Source organism: Cynocephalus volans, chromosome 17, assembly GCF_027409185.1.
Source record: "Cynocephalus volans isolate mCynVol1 chromosome 17, mCynVol1.pri, whole genome shotgun sequence".
Classification (NCBI taxonomy): Eukaryota; Metazoa; Chordata; class Mammalia; order Dermoptera; family Cynocephalidae; genus Cynocephalus; species Cynocephalus volans.
In genome coordinates, this window is record NC_084476.1 from 30,481,296 (window position 1) to 30,500,937 (window position 19,642).

The following is a 19,642-nucleotide window of genomic DNA, read 5'->3' on the forward strand; positions in this document are numbered from 1 at the left end:
AGCATGATAAGTGCTGTAACAGCAGGAAGCATAAGGTATTATGAGAGCTCTTGGAGGTTGAGCTGCTAACCCACACTAGAGAGGTTAAGAAAGTCTAGGAAATAGCTGGCTGGCAAATGCACTAGAATCATAACCCCATTTTGTATACCACAATGTTTGGCCTGCCCTCCCTGGATTTGAAGCAGGGTGTTTCTTTCTGGAAGCTTCTAGATATGACAGCAAATTAGGCCACTAAATAGTGGACATCCTCACAGATCTTAATTCACAGTGTGCCCAGCTTCCAGCTAAAAGAAAAGATTCAGAAGTTGACTAGGAAGGACTCTTGTCTACAAGTCCTATAATAGCTATCTCCTAGAAGCCTAAGTCCAAGTCCATGAACTGATGCAACAAATTCTGGTTAAAGTAGGTGGAAGAACTGTTGCCCTACAGGCAAGGCAGCCACTATTGAATGGACTATTTCACAGAACAGTCTACTTCTCATACTCTTTTTTATATATGTAACCACAAGATCATGTGCCCAAGAACCCCATACTTGCCCTCTTCTAGCACCATATTAGGAGCTCCCTAAGACCCACTGCTGCATCCATTGGTACATCATGGGACCCCTGGTCCATGACATGTGCATCTATCAAAGGCTAGGTTCAGAAAGCAGATAATTTTTTATATTCTTCAGAATGGTGAAGAGCTCAAGGATCTCATTGGTATCAGGGCAATTGTAGTGGTTAGTGGATGGGGACTGGGTTTTGGGAGAAGGTCTAAGAGTGAAGGTGAAAATTTACTGCCACCTTCTGCATTACCTCAAACATATGGCATCCTTCCACAACCACCCTCCCACAAAGTCCAAAGACCAGCCACTACTTGGACTGGAGAACTGTCATAGAGTTGGGGTAAAGAATGCCGTGGTGGAAGCTAGAGTCACACACCCACCAAAAGAGTCGGGTCTTTATGAATAATGAAGAACAGTCACTGGGATGGTACCCCATGTCTTTATAAGAAGCCCCAATACACCAAACCACTGGATCTGATAACCGTCTGGTCTTTTCTGTTTATTGACTTTCTCTGGCTTTAATCCCAGATGTGACAATGGACTTTGATTCTTACACTGCATTTGCATTTAGTAATTTCCATTGTGCTCCCCTAGAAACTGATCCTAGGCAAAACACCCAAAGCTATTTGCACTTGGTTATTGGAATCCTGCTCATTCAAACCTGATATATAGCTCCTTTCCAATTCTTTGTTTCGTCTTTAGTATGCTTGTCTCAACAGTAGCAGCTCTTAGAGACTGCATTCTGCTGTATAACTGGGGGAGGGAGAATCATTCACATTGTATTCTATATTTGAAGATCAGTTGTATTCTGGCTCTTGGGAATCCTGGGGTCTACACAACACAAAGTGGAAAAAAAGTACCATAATAGATTCAATAATACATTTTCTAGCATAATAATAATGTCTATCAGTAGGTCTAATAAAACTATCTACTCTTATACAATACAAGCGTTTTCTATTCATCATGGGCTTTTTTTAATGTTAGCCAGATTTTTAATCTTCTAGGTTTTAAAAAATCTATGTCATTACAGTTTTCATTAAGAAGTCATCTTATTCACAGAGCTATGTCTGTGACAGTTTCTTTGAATGTGGTCAAGGCCATGAGCCTGATAAATGCCCATGATTGCAGCCCACATCCACCCTCACCACATCCCTTCGTTCATTATAAGAATTTGGTAAAAGAATGTGGATGGAGAACTAAAAATTTCATAAGGAAGCATCACATCAGCAACAGAAAGCCATCTACAGAAAAATGAATGCCACGGTCAAGATGTTTAAATATTTATTGTTCTTTTTAGATTGCTAGTAGTAAAAGAAAGACGAAAATTGGCCTATAATAGCCAATCATCTAAGGAAATCAATTGAAATAGATTTAATGTAATAGTGGAAACTTTTCAAACAAAAAGCTATCCTAAATCAATTGTAATTGTAAGTTGAATAAGGACCTTTTGGTGTTTAGAAATGATCTATTTAAATGCTTCTGAAATTTTCCATTTTTAACACTCTGAGCATCCACTCCTTATCCTAACCAGGATTTGAGGCTATAAGATTGTAAGGATGCTCTTTAGCTTTTAAAAAAAGGGGAATCAGGAGCCAGGAAACTTGTGGACCTTCCTCCTGCCGTCTCTTAAGGAAGGACCACTGCTAGTGGCCGGTCGTGGGGCTGACTGCCACTTTGCCCATGGCAGGAGAGGCTGCCTCGTTTACAGGCAACAGCTTTGAAGTATGGAGCAGGAAAGGAACTGTTTCTTAGCTGCAAAAACGAGTCTCTAAACAGGGAACACGGCGCCGGGGCTGCTGTTGACGCTGCCAGGATCCCGGAGGCCGGGGCCGCGCTGAAGGTGGCCAGCTGCCCTATTTAGGATTCGAGGTTTCAGGCCGCCATAAAAGAAGATTCCTGGGAGCGCCAGAGCTGCTCCGCGGGACCAAGTGAGCAGCCCGAGGTGGCGGCGGCCGAGAACGGGGACGGTGATGACGCAGAGGCAGAGAGGGAGCCGCCCGACTTGCACAGCCCCATGAGTGACCCCGGCCCGGCCCTGCTCAGGGGTGGATGCCCACCCGGCTTCCACCTGCCCCACCAGGCCTCACACCAGCTTTGGGGCTGCCTCCATTGTCTCAGGTGATGGCGGCTCCAGCCCGGCTCGGCCAAGCCTGTCCTCCTCACCCGGCTCAGCTCCTCACTGAGCCTTCCCACTTGCTTGCCCCAGTGCGGGGCTCCCCGGGGCCTGTGGGCCAGCCTCCTCTCCCACTCCCTCCGCAGTTCTCTGGTGGGGCTGGTGGCGTGCGGTGTCCCTGGCCAGCGTCGGGAGGGCAAGGAAGTACGGACTGGGCCGACTGTCACTCCACCGCACCCTGGGCTCTGGCCCCCGGTAAACTTCCTGTTACTGGGAGGCAGATACCATCTCTGCAGCCACCAGTTCAAAAAACGCCTAACTGATATCTGGTTAGGAAAAGTGTGGTCGGAGAGTTCCCGAGTTCACTTGAACCTGCAGGAGAGCTGACTGCGGGTGGGCACCAGACTCGGTCAGCGTGGGGGGGTGGGGGGGGATTCAAAGGTGAAGCGTGTGCTGCAGGCTCCTCCCCCGAGGAGCTCACACTCTGGTGTGGGAGATAAGACAAGTAAACAAATAAGGGCGATACTACGAGGAAGGTGATAAGTCCCTAGAAAGATCTACACAGTGCTACAAAGGCACCCAGAGCAACCAGTCATCTGAGCCGAGCAGAAACCTGGTAGACTTCCTGGGTGAGGCGGTGCCGAGCACGGTCTTGAAGGCCCAGCTGATAGACGAGGGCTGCAGAAGACACGTCCCAACCCTGCCCAGTGCACACAGAGCAGGGAGACGTCTGGCTAGGGAGGGGGAGACTCGACAGAAACCATACACCCTGTGGGGTCACCACTGCATGATCCAACACCCCGGGCCAGAGTGCACGGAACAGGGAGAAGTCCTGCACGGGAAGTGAAAGCTCAGCAGAGACCACACACCCTGCGGTACCGCTCTGTGATCCAGTAGCCCAGCAGAGTCCAAGCTGACCAGAGACGTGGCTCCCTGGACAGGCCCAAGACCCGAGGCAACCATACACACAAGGCACTAGAGGCCAACTAAGCAGTCACAGAGGTAGCCATAACAAACTGGCAACCACAGCAACATCTTAGTTAGTCAACAGTCTCAAACCGGTGGACTGTGAAACCCCCTGCCACAATGAATAAACATCAAAAAAAGATACCAGAAATACAAAAAATCAAGAAAGTACACCACCAAAAGTTAATAAATCTCAAACTCTAGATCCTATAGAACAAGAAGCCCTTGAAATGACTGACAAGGACTTTCGAGTGATAATTCTAAGGAAACTGAATGAGATACAAGAAAACTCAGCTAGGCATCATGATGAAATGAGGGAAAGTATACAGGACCTGGAAGAGGAAATGTACAAGGAAATCAATGTCCTAAAAAAAAATGTAGCAGAACTTGCTGAACTGAAGAAGTTATTCAGTGAAATAAAAAACACACAGGAGAGTGTAACCAGCAGGCTTGTCAAAGTTGAAGAGAGAACCTCTGAACTTGAAGATGGGTTGTTTGAAATAACACAAACAGACAAAAAGAAAGAAAAAATAATCAAAGACATTGAAGAAAATCTGAGAGAGATATCAGACAACCTTCAGCACTCAAATATTCGAGTCATGGGTATCCCAGAAGGGGAGGAAAACAGAGATTGCATTGAAAACATATTCAACAAAATAGTGGCAGAAAACTTCCCAAAAAGGAAGGTTTTTTATTCAACCCAAAAAGGCCGTCTCCAAGACATGTAATACTCAAATTGGCAAAACTCAGAGACAAAGAGAGGAATCTTAAAAGCTGCAAGAGAGAAGCATCAAATCACCTATAAGGGAGCCCCAATCAGGCTAACATCAGACTTTTCATCACAAACCCTAAAAGCTAGAAAGGAATGGGATGATATATTCAAAATACTAAAAGACAAAGATTGCCAGCCAAGAATACTCTACCCTACAAGGCGATCCTTCCGAAATGAAGGGCAAATAGTATATTTCTCAGACAAACAAAAACTGCGGGAGTTTACTACCACACGACCACCCTTACAACAAATCCTCAAGGGAGTACTGGGTTTGGTTCCTGAAAAATAACTACCACTGCCATAAAAACCCAATTAAAATCAAAACCCACTAGTATAATAAAAATGGCCTCCATGAAGAGAAAACAAGCAAACAAAAACACTATCTACAACCTAAGGAACCAACAAACACAGAAACCAAACAGTAAATCAGAAAGCAAGGAACAAAAGACACCGAAGACAACCAAACAACCAATAAAATGCTAGGAATAAATCAACACCTTTCAATAACAACTCTTAACGTAAAAGGCTTAAATTCCCCAATCAAAAGACACAGACTGGCTGACTGGATCAAAAAGGAGGACCCAACTATATGCTGCCTACAAGAGACCCACCTCACCCATAAAGATTCACACAGACTAAGAGTGAAAGGATGGAAAAAGATTTACCATGCAAACAGAAAAGAAAAACGAGCTGGAGTAGGTATTCTTATATCGGACAAAATAGACTTTAAGCTAAAAACCATAAAAAGAGACAACGAGGGACACTACTTAATGATAAAAGGACGGATCCATCAAGAAGACATAACGAGTTTCAAGATGGCGGCGGCTGCGGCGGCTGGCGCGGAGTAGCTGAGGTGGAAAAGGTGGCCACTGGGCCTCAGGCAGCCGGGAAACTTGTGGACCTTCCCCTGGCCATCTCTTAAGGGAGGACTGCTGCTGCTGGCCGGTCGTGGGGGCTCAACGCCACTTTGCCCCCGGCAGGAGAGGCTGCCTCATTTACAGGCAACAGCTTTGAAGTGTGGAGCAGGAAAAGAACTGATTCTTAGCTGCAAAAGCGAGTCTTGAAACAGGGAACACGGCGCCAGGGCTGCTGTGGATGCAGCCAGGATCCCGGAGGCTGGGGCCGCACTGAAGGCGGCCAGCTGCCCTATTCAGGATTCGAGGTTTCAGGCCGGCATTAAAGAAGATTCCTGGGAGCGCCCGAGCGGCGCCGCGACTGAACAGCCCGAGGCGGCAGCGCCGAGAACACGGAAGGCAACAAACCAGAGACAGAGCGAGCACCCGACCTGGCACAGCACTGTGAGTGATCCCTGGCACAGCTCTGTTCGGGGGGTGGATGCCCACGCGGCTCCCGCCTGCACCACCAGGCCACTCACTGCCCCGGTGCTGCCTCCATTTTCCCAGGTGCGGGCAGCTCCGCCCTGCTCGGCCATCACTGAGCCCATTTGCTTGGCCTGGCGCGGGGCTTTCCGGACCCTGCGGGCCGGCCTCCTCTCCCACTCCCTCTGCGGTTCTCTGGCGGGGCTGGGGGTGTGGGGCGTCCCGACCAGTGTTGGGAGGGCTAGGAAGTACGGGCGGGCCGACTGTCACTCCACCACACCCTGGACTCCGGCCCCAGGTAAACTCCCTGTTACTGGGAGGCAGATACCATCTCTGCGACCACCAGTTTGGAAAAAAGCCTAACGAATTTCTGGTTGGGAATAGTGTGGTAGGAGAGTTCCCAGGTCCGCTTGAACCTGCCGGAGAGCAGGCTGCAGGCGGGCACTAGACTCGGTTTATACCGGGGGGATACAAAGGTGAACAAGACCCGAGAAAGATCTACACCGTGCTACAAAGGCACCCAGAGAGACCGGTCGTCTGTGCCTAGCAGAAACCTGGTAGACTTCCTGGGCGAGGCGGTGCTGAGCAGGGTCTTGAAGGCCCAGCTGATAGACGAGGGGTGCAGAAGACACGCCCCAGCCCAGCACAGTGTGCACAGAGGGGGGAGATGTGCGGCCAGGGAGGCGGAGACTCGACAGAAACCACACACCCGGTGGGGTCGCCACTGCACAATCTAACAGCCTGGGCCAGAGCACACGGAACGGGGAGAAGTCCTGTACAGAAAGTGAAAGCTCAACAGAGATCACACACCCTGTGGTACGTGATCCACCAGCCCAGCAGAGTCCAAGCTGACCAGAAAGGTGGATCCCCGGAGAAGCCCAAGACCCGAGGCAACCACACACACAAGACACTAGAGGCCAACTGAGCAGTCACGGCGGGAGCCATACCAAATTGGCAACCAAAGCAACATCCTAGTTAGTCATTAGTCTCAAACCGGTGGACTGTGAAACCCCCTGCCACAATGAATAAACACCAAAAAAAAGACACCAGAAATACAAAAAATCAAGAAAGTACACAACCAAGAGTTAATAAATCTCATACTCTAGATCCTATAGAACAAGAAGCCCTTGAAATAACTGACAAGGAATTTCGAGTGATAATTCTAAGGAAACTGAATGAGATGCAAGAAAACTCAGCTAGACATCATGATGAAATGAGGAAAAGTATACAGGATCTGAAAGAGGAAATATACAAGGAAATCAATGTCCTGAAAAAAAATGTAGCAGAACTTGCTGAACTGAAGAAGTTATTCAGCGAAATAAAAAACACAACGGAGAGTTTAACCAGCAGGCTTGTCGAAGTTGAAGAGAGAACCTCTGAACTTGAAGATGGGCTGTTTGAAATAACACAAGCAGACAAAAAGAAAGACAAAAGAATCATGGACATGGAAGAAAATCTGAGAGAGATATCAGACAACCTCAAGAGCTCAAATATCCGAGTCATGGGTATTCCAGAAGGGGAGGAAAATGGAGATTCCATTGAAAACATATTCAACAAAATCGTGGCAGAAAACTTCCCAGGTATAGGAAAAAATCACAGATCTTCAGATCCAGGAAGCTCAACGATCTCCAAACGTATTCAACCCAAAAAGGCCTTCTCCAAGACATGTCATAGTCAAATTGGCAAAACTCAGAGACAAAGAGAGAATCTTAAAAGCTGCAAGAGAGAAGCGTCAAATCACCTATAAGGGAGCCCCAATCAGGTTAACATCAGACTTTTCATCACAAACCCTAAAAGCTAGAAAGGAATGGGATGATATTTTCAAAATACTAAAAGACAAAGATTGCCAGCCAAGAATACTCTACCCTGCAAGGCTATCCTTCCGAAATGAGGGGCAAATAGTATATTTCTCAGACAAACAAAAACTGCGGGAGTTCACTACCACAAGACCACCCTTACAAGAAATCCTCAAGGGAGTACTGGGTTTGGTTCCTGAAAAATAACTACCACTGCCATAAAAACTTAAGAAAAATCTAAACCCGCTAGTACAATAAAAATGGCATTCATGAAGAGAAAACAAGCTAACAAAAACACTATCTACAACCTAAGGAACCAACAAACAAAGAAACCAAACAGTAAATCAGAAAGCAAGGAACAAAAGACACCTAAGACAACCAAACAACCAATAAAATGCTAGGAATAAATCAACACCTTTCAATAACAACTCTTAACGTAAAAGGCTTAAATTCCCCAATTAAAAGACACAGACTGGCTGACTGGATCAAAAAGCAGGACCCAACTATATGCTGCCTACAAGAGACCCACCTCAGCCATAAAGATTCACATAGACTAAGAGTGAAAGGATGGAAAAAGATTTACCATGCAAACAGAAAAGAAAAACGAGCTGGAGTGGCTATTCTTATATCTAACAAAATAGACTTTAAACTTAAAACCATAAAAAGAGACAATGAGGGACACTACTTAATGATAAAAGGACTGATCCATCAAGAAGACATAACAATCATAAATATGTACGCACCCAATGTTGGAGCAGCCAGATTTATAAAACAAACTCTATTAGACCTAAAGAAGGAAATACACACTAATACCATAATAGCAGGGGACCTGAACACTCCACTGTCAATATTAGACAGATCATCTAGGCAAAGAATCAGTAGAGAAACACAAGATCTAAACAAGACTCTAGACCAATTGGAATTGGCAGATATCTACAGAACATTCCACCCAACAACCTCAGAATATTCATTCTTCTCATCAGCACATGGATCATTCTCCAGGATAGATCACATATTAGGTCACAAATCAAGTCTCAATAAATTCAAAAAACTTGGAATTATCCCATGTATCTTCTCAGACCACAATGGATTAAAACTAGAAATTAATAACAAACGAAACTCTGGAAACTATACAAACACATGGAAATTAAACAGCATTCTACTTAATGACATATGGGTCCAAGAAGAAATCAAGCAGGAGATCAAAAAGTTTATTGAAACTAATGAAAACAATGATACATCATACCAAAACCTGTGGGATACTGCAAAAGCAGTATTGAGGGGAAAATTTATTGCATTAAATGCTCACTTCAGAAGAATGGAAAGATGGCAAGTGAACAACCTAACACTTCACCTTAAAGAACTAGAAAAACAAGAACAATCCAATCCTAAAGTTAGCAGACGGAAAGAAATCATTAAGATCAGAGCAGAACTGAATGAAATTGAAAACCAAAAAACAATTCAAAAGATCAACGAATCAAAAAGTTGGTTTTTTGAAAAGATAAATAAAATTGACAAACCATTAGCATGGCTAACAAAAAAAAGAAGAGAGAAGACTCAAATAACAAAAATTAGAAATTGAAAAGGCGATATTACAACTGATTCATCTGAAATACAAGGAATCATTCGAGACTACTATAAACAACTATACGCCAACAAATTTGAAAATCTGGAGGAAATGGATAAATTTCTGGACACACACAAGCTCCCAAAACTGAACCGTGAAGACGTAGAAAATTTGAACAGACCAATAACAATAAAGGAGATTGAAGCTGTTATCAGAAGGCTCCCAACAAAGAAAAGCCCAGGACCAGATGGATTCACAGCAGAATTTTACCAAACATTCAAAGAGGAATTGACACCGATTCTTTACAAACTATTCCAAAAGATTGAAACGGACGCAAATCTCCCAAACTCATTCTATGAAGCAAACATCATCCTGATACCAAAACCAGGTAAAGATATAACCAAAAAAGAAAACTACAGGCCGATATCCTTGATGAATATAAATGCAAAAATCCTCACTTAAATACTAGCAAACAGAATACAGCAACACATACGAAAAATTATTCATCACGATCAAGTGGGATTCATCCCAGGGATGCAAGGTTGGTTCAACATACGCAAATCAATAAATGTGATACACCATATTAATAAACTCAAACACAAGGACCATATGATCATCTCTATAGATGCTGAAAAAGCATTTGATAAAGTTCAGCACTCCTTCATGACAAAGACCCTCTATAAGTTAGGTATAGAGGGAAAGTATCTCAACATAATTAAAGCCATATATGACAAACCCACTGCCAATATCATCCTGAATGGGGAAAAGCTGAAAGCTTTTCCTTTAAGAACAGGAACTAGACAAGGATGCCCACTCTCACCACTCCTATTCAACATAGTGTTGGAAGTACTAGCCAGAGCAATCAGAGAAGAGAAGGAAATAAAGGGCATCCAGATTGGAAAAGATGAAGTCAAACTGTCCCTGTTTGCAGATGACATGATCCTATATATCGAACAGCCTAAAACCTCTACAAAAAAACTACTGGAATTGATAAATGATTTCAGCACAGTAGCAGGATACAAAATCAACACACAAAAATCAGTAGCATTTCTTTTCTCCAATAGTGAACATGCAGAAAGAGAAATCAAGAAAGCCTGCCCATTTACAATAGCCACCAAAAAAATAAAATACTTAGGAATTGAGTTAACCAAGGAGGTGAAAAATCTCTATAATGAGAACTACAAACCACTGCTGAGAGAAATTAGAGAGGATACAAGAAGATGGAAAGATATCCCATGCTCTTGGATTGGAAGAATCAACATAGTGAAAATGTCCATACTACCCAAAGTGATATACAAATTCAATGCAATCCCCATCAAAATTCGAAAGACATTTTTCTCAGCAATGGAAAAAACTATCCAGACATTTATATGGAACAATAAAAGACCACGAATAGCCAAAGCAAGGCTGAGCAAAAAAAAATAAAGCTGGAGGCATAACACTACCTGACTTTAAGCTATACTACAAAGCTATAATAACCAAAACAGTATGGTACTGGCATAAAAACAGACACACTGACCAATGGAATAGAATAGAGAATCCAGAAATCAACCCACACACTTACTGCCATCTGATCTTTGACAAAGGCACCAAGCCTATTCAGTGGTGAAGGGACTGCCTCTTCAGCAAATGGTGCTGGGATAACTGGATATCCATATGCAGGAGAATGAAACTAGATCCATACCTCTCGCCGTATACTAAAATCAACTCCAAATGGATTAAGGATTTAAATATACACCCTGAGACAATAAAACTTCTTAAAGAAAACATAGGAGAAACACTTCAGGAAATAGGACAGGACACAGACTTCATGAATACGACCCCCAAAGCACGGGCAACCAAAGGAAAAATAAACAAATGGGATTATATCAAACTAAAAAGCTTCTGCACAGCAAAAGAAACAATTAAAAGGGTTAAAAGACAACCAACAGAGTGGGAGAAAATATTTGCAAAATATATATCTGACAAAGGATTAATATCCAGAATATATAAGGAACTCAAACAACTGTACAAGAAGAAAACAAGCAACCCGATTAAAAAATGGGCAAAAGAGCTAAGTAGGCATTTCTCTAAGGAAGATATCCAAATGGCCAACAGACATATGAAAAAATGCTCAACATCACTCAGCATCCGGGAAATGCAAATCAAAGCCACACTGAGATACCATCTAACCCCAGTTAGGATGGCTAAAATCCAAAAGACTCTGAACGATAAATGCTGGCGAGGCTGCGGAGAAAAAGGAACTCTCATACATTGTTGGTGGGACTGAAAAATGGTGCAGCCTCTATGGAAAATGGTATGGAGGTTCCTCAAACAATTGCAGATAGATCTACCATATGACCCAGCTATCCCACTGCTGGGAATATACCCAGAGGAATGGAAATCATCAAGTCGAAGGTATACCTGTCCCCAATGTTCATCGCAGCACTCTTTACAATAGCCAAGAGTTGGAACCAGCCCAAATGTCCATCATTGGATGAGTCGATACGGAAATTGTGGTACATGTACACGATGGAATAGTACTCAGCTATAAAAACGAATGAAATACTGCCATTTGCAACAACATGGATGGACCTTGAGAGAATTATATTAAGTGAAACAAGTCAGGCACAGAAAGAGAAATACCACATGTTCTCACTTATTGGTGGGAGCTAAAAATTAATATATAAATTCACACACACACACACACACACACACAAAAAAAAAAAAAAAAAAAAAACCGGGCTGGGGGGAGAAGAAGATATAACAACCACAATTACTTGAAGTTGATATGACAAGCAAACAGAAAGGACATTGTTTGGGGAGAGGGAGGAGAGGGAGGAGGGAGGGAGGATTGGTAAGGGGCAACAATAATCAACCACAATATATATTGACAAAATAAAAGTTAAAAATAAATAAATAAATAAATAAATAAAAATTAAAAAGGGGTCAGGTGGGGTGGGGAATGAGAGCAGAGATGAAATATGCCTATCTTTTCTTCTCTTGATGGAAACTGATTATTGCTGCATGTTTGTTGCTGCCTATTTAGGTTATTTTAGGGGTGGTGGGTAGGGAGAGGTGGGGAAGTGAGCATCTGACCGAGAAGGCCTCAAATCATTCATTAATTTCAGGATAATCAATCTTTTCAGCTCCGTAAATGAACTGTGAATTACAAGAACAAGACTCAGTGAGAGATCCCAGAGGGAACAGAAAGACACATTTCTGTGCAAGCTGTGACAGGGACAGGTGTGTGGCAGACAGTCTCCAAGGAAGATGTCTCCATCTGCTGGGGCTATCACCCAAGGGTATAACCAGTTTAGAAACTAATTAGCAGAAGTACTGAGTGCCAACCACCCAGGGCAGCAAGAAGCTGATGAGAAAGAGGGTCAGACTCTGGAAGAGATGAGAGACACCGATTCAAGGAGCATTTATTGACATCTTGACCAAATGAGGAAGACACTGAATGGTGTAAATACACACGAATAGTGACAGGAAAGCTCAGGACTAAAGATGAGCTGAGGTTTATCAAAAACACTTGTCTAGATTGTTCTAGTTGAACAATATCACTTACCCATTTAAAAATTTATGTAAGTTTTTCCAACTTCGCAAGGCGTGAAGGCTTTTTAAAGGCTATTAGTGTAAGCTTTTAACATTTATTGTACAGTCCGAGTCATATGCAAGAGGATGTAGTTGTTGACCTCCTTGGGTCCCTTCCAGCCATATGAGGCAGCATGCTGGGAGAAGGGCAGAGGACACTAGATTCGGAATTAGAGGCCCAATTGTTAACTGGAGGATTCTACTGGGATGCACCATTTAATATCTTGAAGTCTCAGTTTCAACACTTGCAAATGGGGTTGAAAATGCCAGTTTTATTTATCTCATTGTCTGTTAGGAAGATTACATTTTATACTTTTTTTGGCGGTTGGCCAGTACAGGGAGCAAACCCTGGACCCTGTTGTTATCAGCACCGTGCTCTAACCAACTGAGCTAACTAGCCAGCCCCCTAATACATACTTACGTTACATATTTTGATAAAACATAAAGCTTTATATAAAATAGGCTATCTTAAAAAACCATCTGTGGAAGATTATGGAAGATGACTAGCAGTCAACCTACAGGAGGCAGACAGAATAAATAGAGGAAGTACAGTCACCTTATTGAGGTGTTTCCTAATTTCTGTACCTGGAACATCTTTCCTTATCAGAGTGTAAATTCTGCAGGGCAAGAAGTAAGTCTTAGACAACTTGGGAGTCTCATAGCACCAAGCGTAGTCCCTAATGGGTAGTAGAGGCCAGTAAATATTTGTGGAATTGTACTACCTAGCTTCAACTTCCAAATGTAAGTATTGATTAGCCAAGTGGGTAAATGTGAGTAAATTGGGAAGGAGGAAGAAGAGTAGCCTTACCCTAAACAGGGAAAAACAGCACTGCCATTGTGGTCATTATCACGCCTTGGCTGCGCTGCCTTTTCTGTTCGGAACATAGACGGCTCCTGGGCACTCTAAATTGTCAAGAGCTCTGTGGGCTTCCCAGAGGAGCAGCTTTGTGTGGCAAAACACAGGACATACATTCTTTTTACACTTTTGGGGGGGGTAGGTTTACTGACAAAGTCATTGTCCCTCTCTTCCTGGCCTTAGCCCTCTGCAGATCTAGTTACGCTGTTTAGGTTCATGAAGTACAAATTAGCATAATCCGATTAGATTAGCTGCAGAGGAGCATTTTTGGTCTGAAAAGCAGAGAAAAGAAAAGTGTCTCACAAAGAGAGGAGGCTGGAGGATGGAAGGAGAGGGGCGACAATTGCTCCTGTGCTGCTAGCCTGAAAGCTTGCACCTGCACAGCCCTCTTGTAAATAAGGACTCTTAGATGGTATTAAACAGGGGACTGAGGAGTCTGGGGAGCTCAGGGAGGTCGGCCTGGGAAGAGAAAGGCAAGACAGCAGTTCTGCATCCCATTAATTGATTTATCTGGATCGGCAGAGCGGGGGTTGCTGACAGAATAGAATGTCCATTTGATTCCTACTCAGCATTGAGAGTGGGTCAGCCCCATAATCTGGTCGATGGAGATAATGTTTTAGAATCTCTGCAAAAGACTGATAAGGGGTTTTCTTGTAGGGAACAAAGTCCATTGGGTGTTTGATTTCAGTACTTTCTAAATGCTTCTGTATCTTTCCATTATTTCTGGGAAAGAAAAAAAAAAAGCTAGCTGGTGGTAGTTGTTTTAGACCTTTGAGTAATGTATACTTAAAACCACAAAAGAAACCCCAGCAATCCACTTGTTAAAATAGGTGAAGCCAGAGGAGTTTTTGACTGAGTGCACCTTTCTCTGCCATAGACAGTTAATAAGTGTAATTGAAGTTTTTATTATCTTGAAAAATAAGAAAGAGACTCTAATCTATGCACTGAGTAAATGCTGAGTTTCAAGCAAGTGGTTTCTTTTACATTCTTAGGGAAAGAAAAACTTTTTTCCCCCAAAACATATGAAGGCATCCTGACACACAGAAGTCCCTGCACCTCCTGGGGACTGAGTAACAAATGCACTAGTTTACATGACTCTCAGGGAATATCTGAATGTCTCTAACTCTATGGGACTAAAAAGAAGCCTCATGTTAGGCCTGACGTATGACATGATTTACATCTAAGGTCAGGAGCAGAAGAAAAGGAATCACCTCCAGGTAGAGAAGGTGCATTTCTGTTGAAATGTCTTCCTAAGTGCCATTCAAAGTCATTTCAATGCTGAGAGCAATGGAACCCCCATCACTTCTCTTGGATACTTTTTCCTTTACCAAAGAATTCTTCTGGATAGAAAACCCTGATTACCAACCAAATTACTGTATGCTTTTTCCCCCTTTATTTCAATCATTGCCAGCCTACAGTGAGGGTTTCTTACAGGCAGAGGAACAAACACAGTAGAAGAAATTCATCCTTTTCTCCAAGGCAGACCTGGATTCACAGCCTAGCCTTGATGTTTGCCAACTTGCCTGATCTCAAGTTTTTCTCTTAGACTTTCTTAAGCCACAATTTCCCCGAACTGTGAGCTAGAGCAAATACCTCCATGAAAATATGGCACATAATAGGCACACAGGTGTTTATACTTTGACTCCCTGCCCAACCAAAACTCACCATATTCAAATACCTTTATATTGTGTCCAAATAGGTGCATCATGATACCCAAGCACAGTGCAAAGAGTTTCCTTGTCTCAAGAACTGTCTTTTCTCTGCTTTATCTTTCCAGCCATTTCACCAGCACATCTATCCTTCTCAATTTCCGTAAATGGACCTTCTTTCCTCCTGGAGCCTACAGCCTGCAGCCTCTCAGAGAGGGAGATACTGCAAGGTTGTTTTCAGAAACTCTGAAGCCTGGGGAAGAAATTTAGTCTGAGGAGGCAGATAGAAAAATGGTTTCTATCTGCTAGAAGCCAAGGTGAGCATGGAGAAGTGTGTGATGGGGATCTGGAGGCCTATATCCAGAGGAAAGGGTAAGAAGCAGGTCGGGAAGGTCTGGGAAGCTCATTAACTTGGCTGCTAACCTCCCTCAGGCTGCAGGTTGAAACACTGCTCTCCTTGCCTCCTCTTCCACAGAGGGAGTAGTTGAATGGCATCAAAGGAAGTGGGGCAAGATGTCCTTAGTCAGGCAAGGTGCTCTGCATATATAAATTAATTTTGTGACATCCCACATAGATTTTAGCAAAGGTTCCTTTTGAAAAAAGTCTGACTTTTTCAGAGATATTTCATATCACAGTCAAGATATAAATGAGGAGCATAATTTGACTGTAAATACAAATAAAATGATACTGAGACCAAATAAGATTTGTCCAAACAATGCAAGGAAACATATTAATATTATATATCCCACATCAGTCTCCATAGATATCAAAAAACTTTCATTAAAATGTATTACCTGCTCCTTATTTGGGAGAGGGGGCAGTGAAAACTCTGCACAGCTCTGTGCCCCAGAGGTTGATGTATACAAACCTCAGCTTCCATCACTCTGGCCTCCCTGCCTATGGCTTCTGGATGGATTTGGCCAATGCAAGGCAGTGGCAGAAGAGAGGATGCGGGGAGAAAAAGAAGTCAAGGTATTTGTCCCTCCCCCTATCTCTGCAGCCACAGCTCCTGTCAGGCAGCACCTCCTCCATGGCAACACCATTGCCAGTTTCTAGTAACACTGGGAATACAGAGGGTAGCAGGAGACTTTGACCCAACCTTTACCCAGCCATCCCATTCTGGAGCTCCACTTTCTGAGCAGCTGTTCGGTCACCTGAACATTTATTTTTTATTTTTATTGTTTCCTTCCCTTTCTGGATGTTTCTTTTTCTTCCAGTCCAGTGTTCTCTTAGCTCAGCCGGTTAAAGGTCAGAGTAGAGGGTGGGGATCTGTCACAGACGTGGTGGACCCTAGGTCCTCCCTCTTCCTTGTGTCAGAGTTCCAAGGAGCACATTTTTGAAACCCCTCTTTATTAGAGCCAAATTTAGAATTTGGTGAGGAAGCAATTTTTTTCAATTTGAATTTACTTTAAATATGTAATTTTGAACTTAAGTCTTTCTTATTAAAAGAGCAAGAATATTCAGCAGCCTCAGAAGCCTCAAAGACGGGCCCTCACACCACGATTTTAAGAGAATCCAGAAGGACAAAAACCTCAGAGTAAAGGAAGCCTTTCTGAATAAAACTCAGAATCCAGAACCATAAAATTGGTGAATTGCACCACATTAAAATCAAATTATAACGTGTGGCAAACACTGCGCCTAAATTTTTAGAGGATACCAGCAAACACTATGTTTGTTTGTCTACCTGATCATTTTGTCCTCAGCTGCCCACTCCCCTTCTCTTTTCAAATCTAATCATCCAGGGAGAGGTAGAGCATTTTTGGTTCTATTCCCACATACTGCTTAAAAGCTGAATTTGTAACCAGTGTTTGCCCAGAAGGTCTGTAATCCTCAATCTGGCAGGAGCTGAGGAGGGGGTGTCTCTGGGGCATGTCCCCTCTGGAATATTACCAGACACTGTGATGAGGTGGGGCACCCCCAGAACACCTGGGTTGGAGCCCAGACTTTGGGATCCTCTTCCCTAATGGATTTAGCCCATTTTATAAATATTCTATGATCTCTACCTCCTTGGCTAGAATGTTAAAGAGAAACCAAGAAAATGGTCTGAGGCCACCTGATCCTCATCTCTAACCTTCTCTAGTTACTCACCAGCCCAAACTGAAAGGAGTGAGGGGGATGCTGGCAGATTTCATTGACATGACACTCCCCCAACTTCTCTTCAGACCCAACATCCTTATGTAACAGACTATCCAGCCCTTCCCATGCGTTTTCCAGTCACCATTGTCTTATTGTCAACATCGGTTTCAATATCCATTCTCTGTGCAGTGCTTGTATGGGGTGCTAGGAGGTCTACATGTCCCAACTTCTGGCATAATTGCACCTCTCAGGTGCTATAGTCACTGAAAAGAGAACAGGCACACACACACACCCCATAGGGTAAAATTAGATCTTGATTTGTTTAATGAAAGATAGAAAAAACACGCTGTCGTGACCTGGCTACCGGAGCAGGTGCAGGCTGTTCAGCACAGCGCTCCGTTCCCCCGAGTTGGGAAGAGAATCTCGGTGGCCCTGTGGAAGGTAGACTTGTACTGAATCCAAGAGGCTTAATTCTATGCTGTTCTCTGGTCTTTTTAAACCTGGGACGTTTATATCACTAGTTAAAAAGAACTGATACAAAATGTCTAAACTCAATGTATGAAGAGAACAAGAACACAGTCTCATACCCAGTGAAGAAAAACACTTTCCATTTCCTTACACTCCCTTCCTCCCCAGCACCAGAGGAGCTAACACCAGAAGGAGGACAGGAGGCCTGGAGGGACAGATCTCCCACCCTGGGAGTGTGTACACACACACACACACACACACACACACACGAGCCCGGGAGTGTGTACACACATGCACACACACACACACACACACACACACAGACACACAGACACACACATACACACACAGACACACACACACACAGAGACACACACACACACACACACACACACACACACACACACGAGCCATGGGTCAGGCCTGAGCCAGGGTGGGAAGGAGATGAGATGGGCTTTTGAATTGGCCTGACCCAGCCCAAAGTGCTGTTACAGGACGGAAAAGGAAGATTAGGCAAAGCATGGTTGAAATAGTGACTGGAAAAAACAAAACCATCTCATGCTGACACCCCACAAAGTCCAGACCGTTTGATATAGACTTTAGAAAAATCACTTCAACAGCTCGTATACAAACAACATTCATGCCTGTTGCTGTACACACTACTCAGAAAGTTACCTGGGATACCTGATACAAACTGCAAACCAGAAAAAGTCTGTCAGATTGCCACTGTCTGCTGTCACTCCACCTAAAGATGCTTTAGCCCAACATTTAAAAATTTTCTTGACTGGCTGCCTTCTGGACTCAAAAACTTAATTTATAATTTGTTCTAACCATTAAGCTTCGTGTTTTGTTTAGTTATTTCCATAGAAATGCCTCCTATTAAATATCTGATTGCTCTCCTCACACAGAGGCCTGACTTTCCTGGAGGGCCATCTGCAACACCGCTGCCTGGAAAGAGACACAGCTGTTAACCATTTAACTGAACTGGCCTATTTGCAGGACTGAGAGACTGGTTCAATGGCTGATGAGTCAATCCACCCATCCAGGTTCTGGACTGTGCAACTTCTTGGGGAAGTTTCAGACTGGGAATGTGGGGGCTTAGATAACAATAACCCAAAATACAGGTCTCAGAAGCAAAGTTTCTCTCAGACATCTCCTGCCCTCCTGTCTTTCAGCCTCATTCTCCGCAGAAGCATGCCATGGAAACTAGAATCCCTCTTCCCCAAGGCAGGTCATAGAAACCAGAACCCCTTTTCTCCAAAGCCAGCCATAAGCCTAAAAATATTACTCAAAACCTTCCACTGCCTTTCTGTGTAACAGTCTGCCATAAAGAAATTAAGACCGTCGTTCCAGAGGGGCCCTGCCCCATTTCCAGGAGGAAGGAATGCTGCACAGAGAAGCCAAGAAGAATCTGAACGAACAGGCCCTGCTGGGTTTCCCCACCTAGCCTATTAGCATTAGATCATACCCTTTCTGTCCGATCGCATTTCTACAGGGCTGTCCATTCTTCACTGAACCTAAGCATAAAAATGGATAGTTTTCCCTGTATCTTTGGGTCTTCATTCTGAAGGCTCCCATGTCATGTAAAACTATGATCAAATAAATTTGCTATGCTTTTCTCTTGTTAACCTGTCTACTGTTATATGAGTGTCAGCCATGACCTTTATGATGAGGAGGAAAGGAATCACCCCCTTTCTGCCGCTACACAGTCTATGGTGTCTTACCGTGGTATTAACCCCAGCCTCGTTCTTTTTTTTTTCAGGGGTTGTAATTGTTTACCCAATAGTGTTATTAGATAATATACCTGGTCCATGAAGTTCCATCAAGGTGGTTAGGATCAAAAAGAATTATGAACTCTGGTGTAAAAAAAAAGCTGTCTGTGAAAAGGCATCCTGGCTTTACCCTATGTAATACAGCAATCTTGAATAAAAACGACT

General features: G+C 43.5%; 1 long non-coding RNA gene across 2 annotated transcripts in view; it reads left to right on the plus strand.

The window, feature by feature from the left end:
- LOC134365934 (uncharacterized) overlaps positions 1 to 19,282 on the plus strand; it is a 29,302-nt gene extending 10,020 nt beyond the window's left edge. For both annotated transcript variants that reach the window (XR_010022207.1, XR_010022208.1), the window contains exons 2-3: positions 15,290 to 15,478; positions 18,614 to 19,282. This is a non-coding gene — a long non-coding RNA (uncharacterized LOC134365934). The remainder of the gene's footprint in view (positions 1 to 15,289; positions 15,479 to 18,613) is intronic.
- The last annotated feature ends 360 nt before the right edge of the window (positions 19,283 to 19,642 follow it).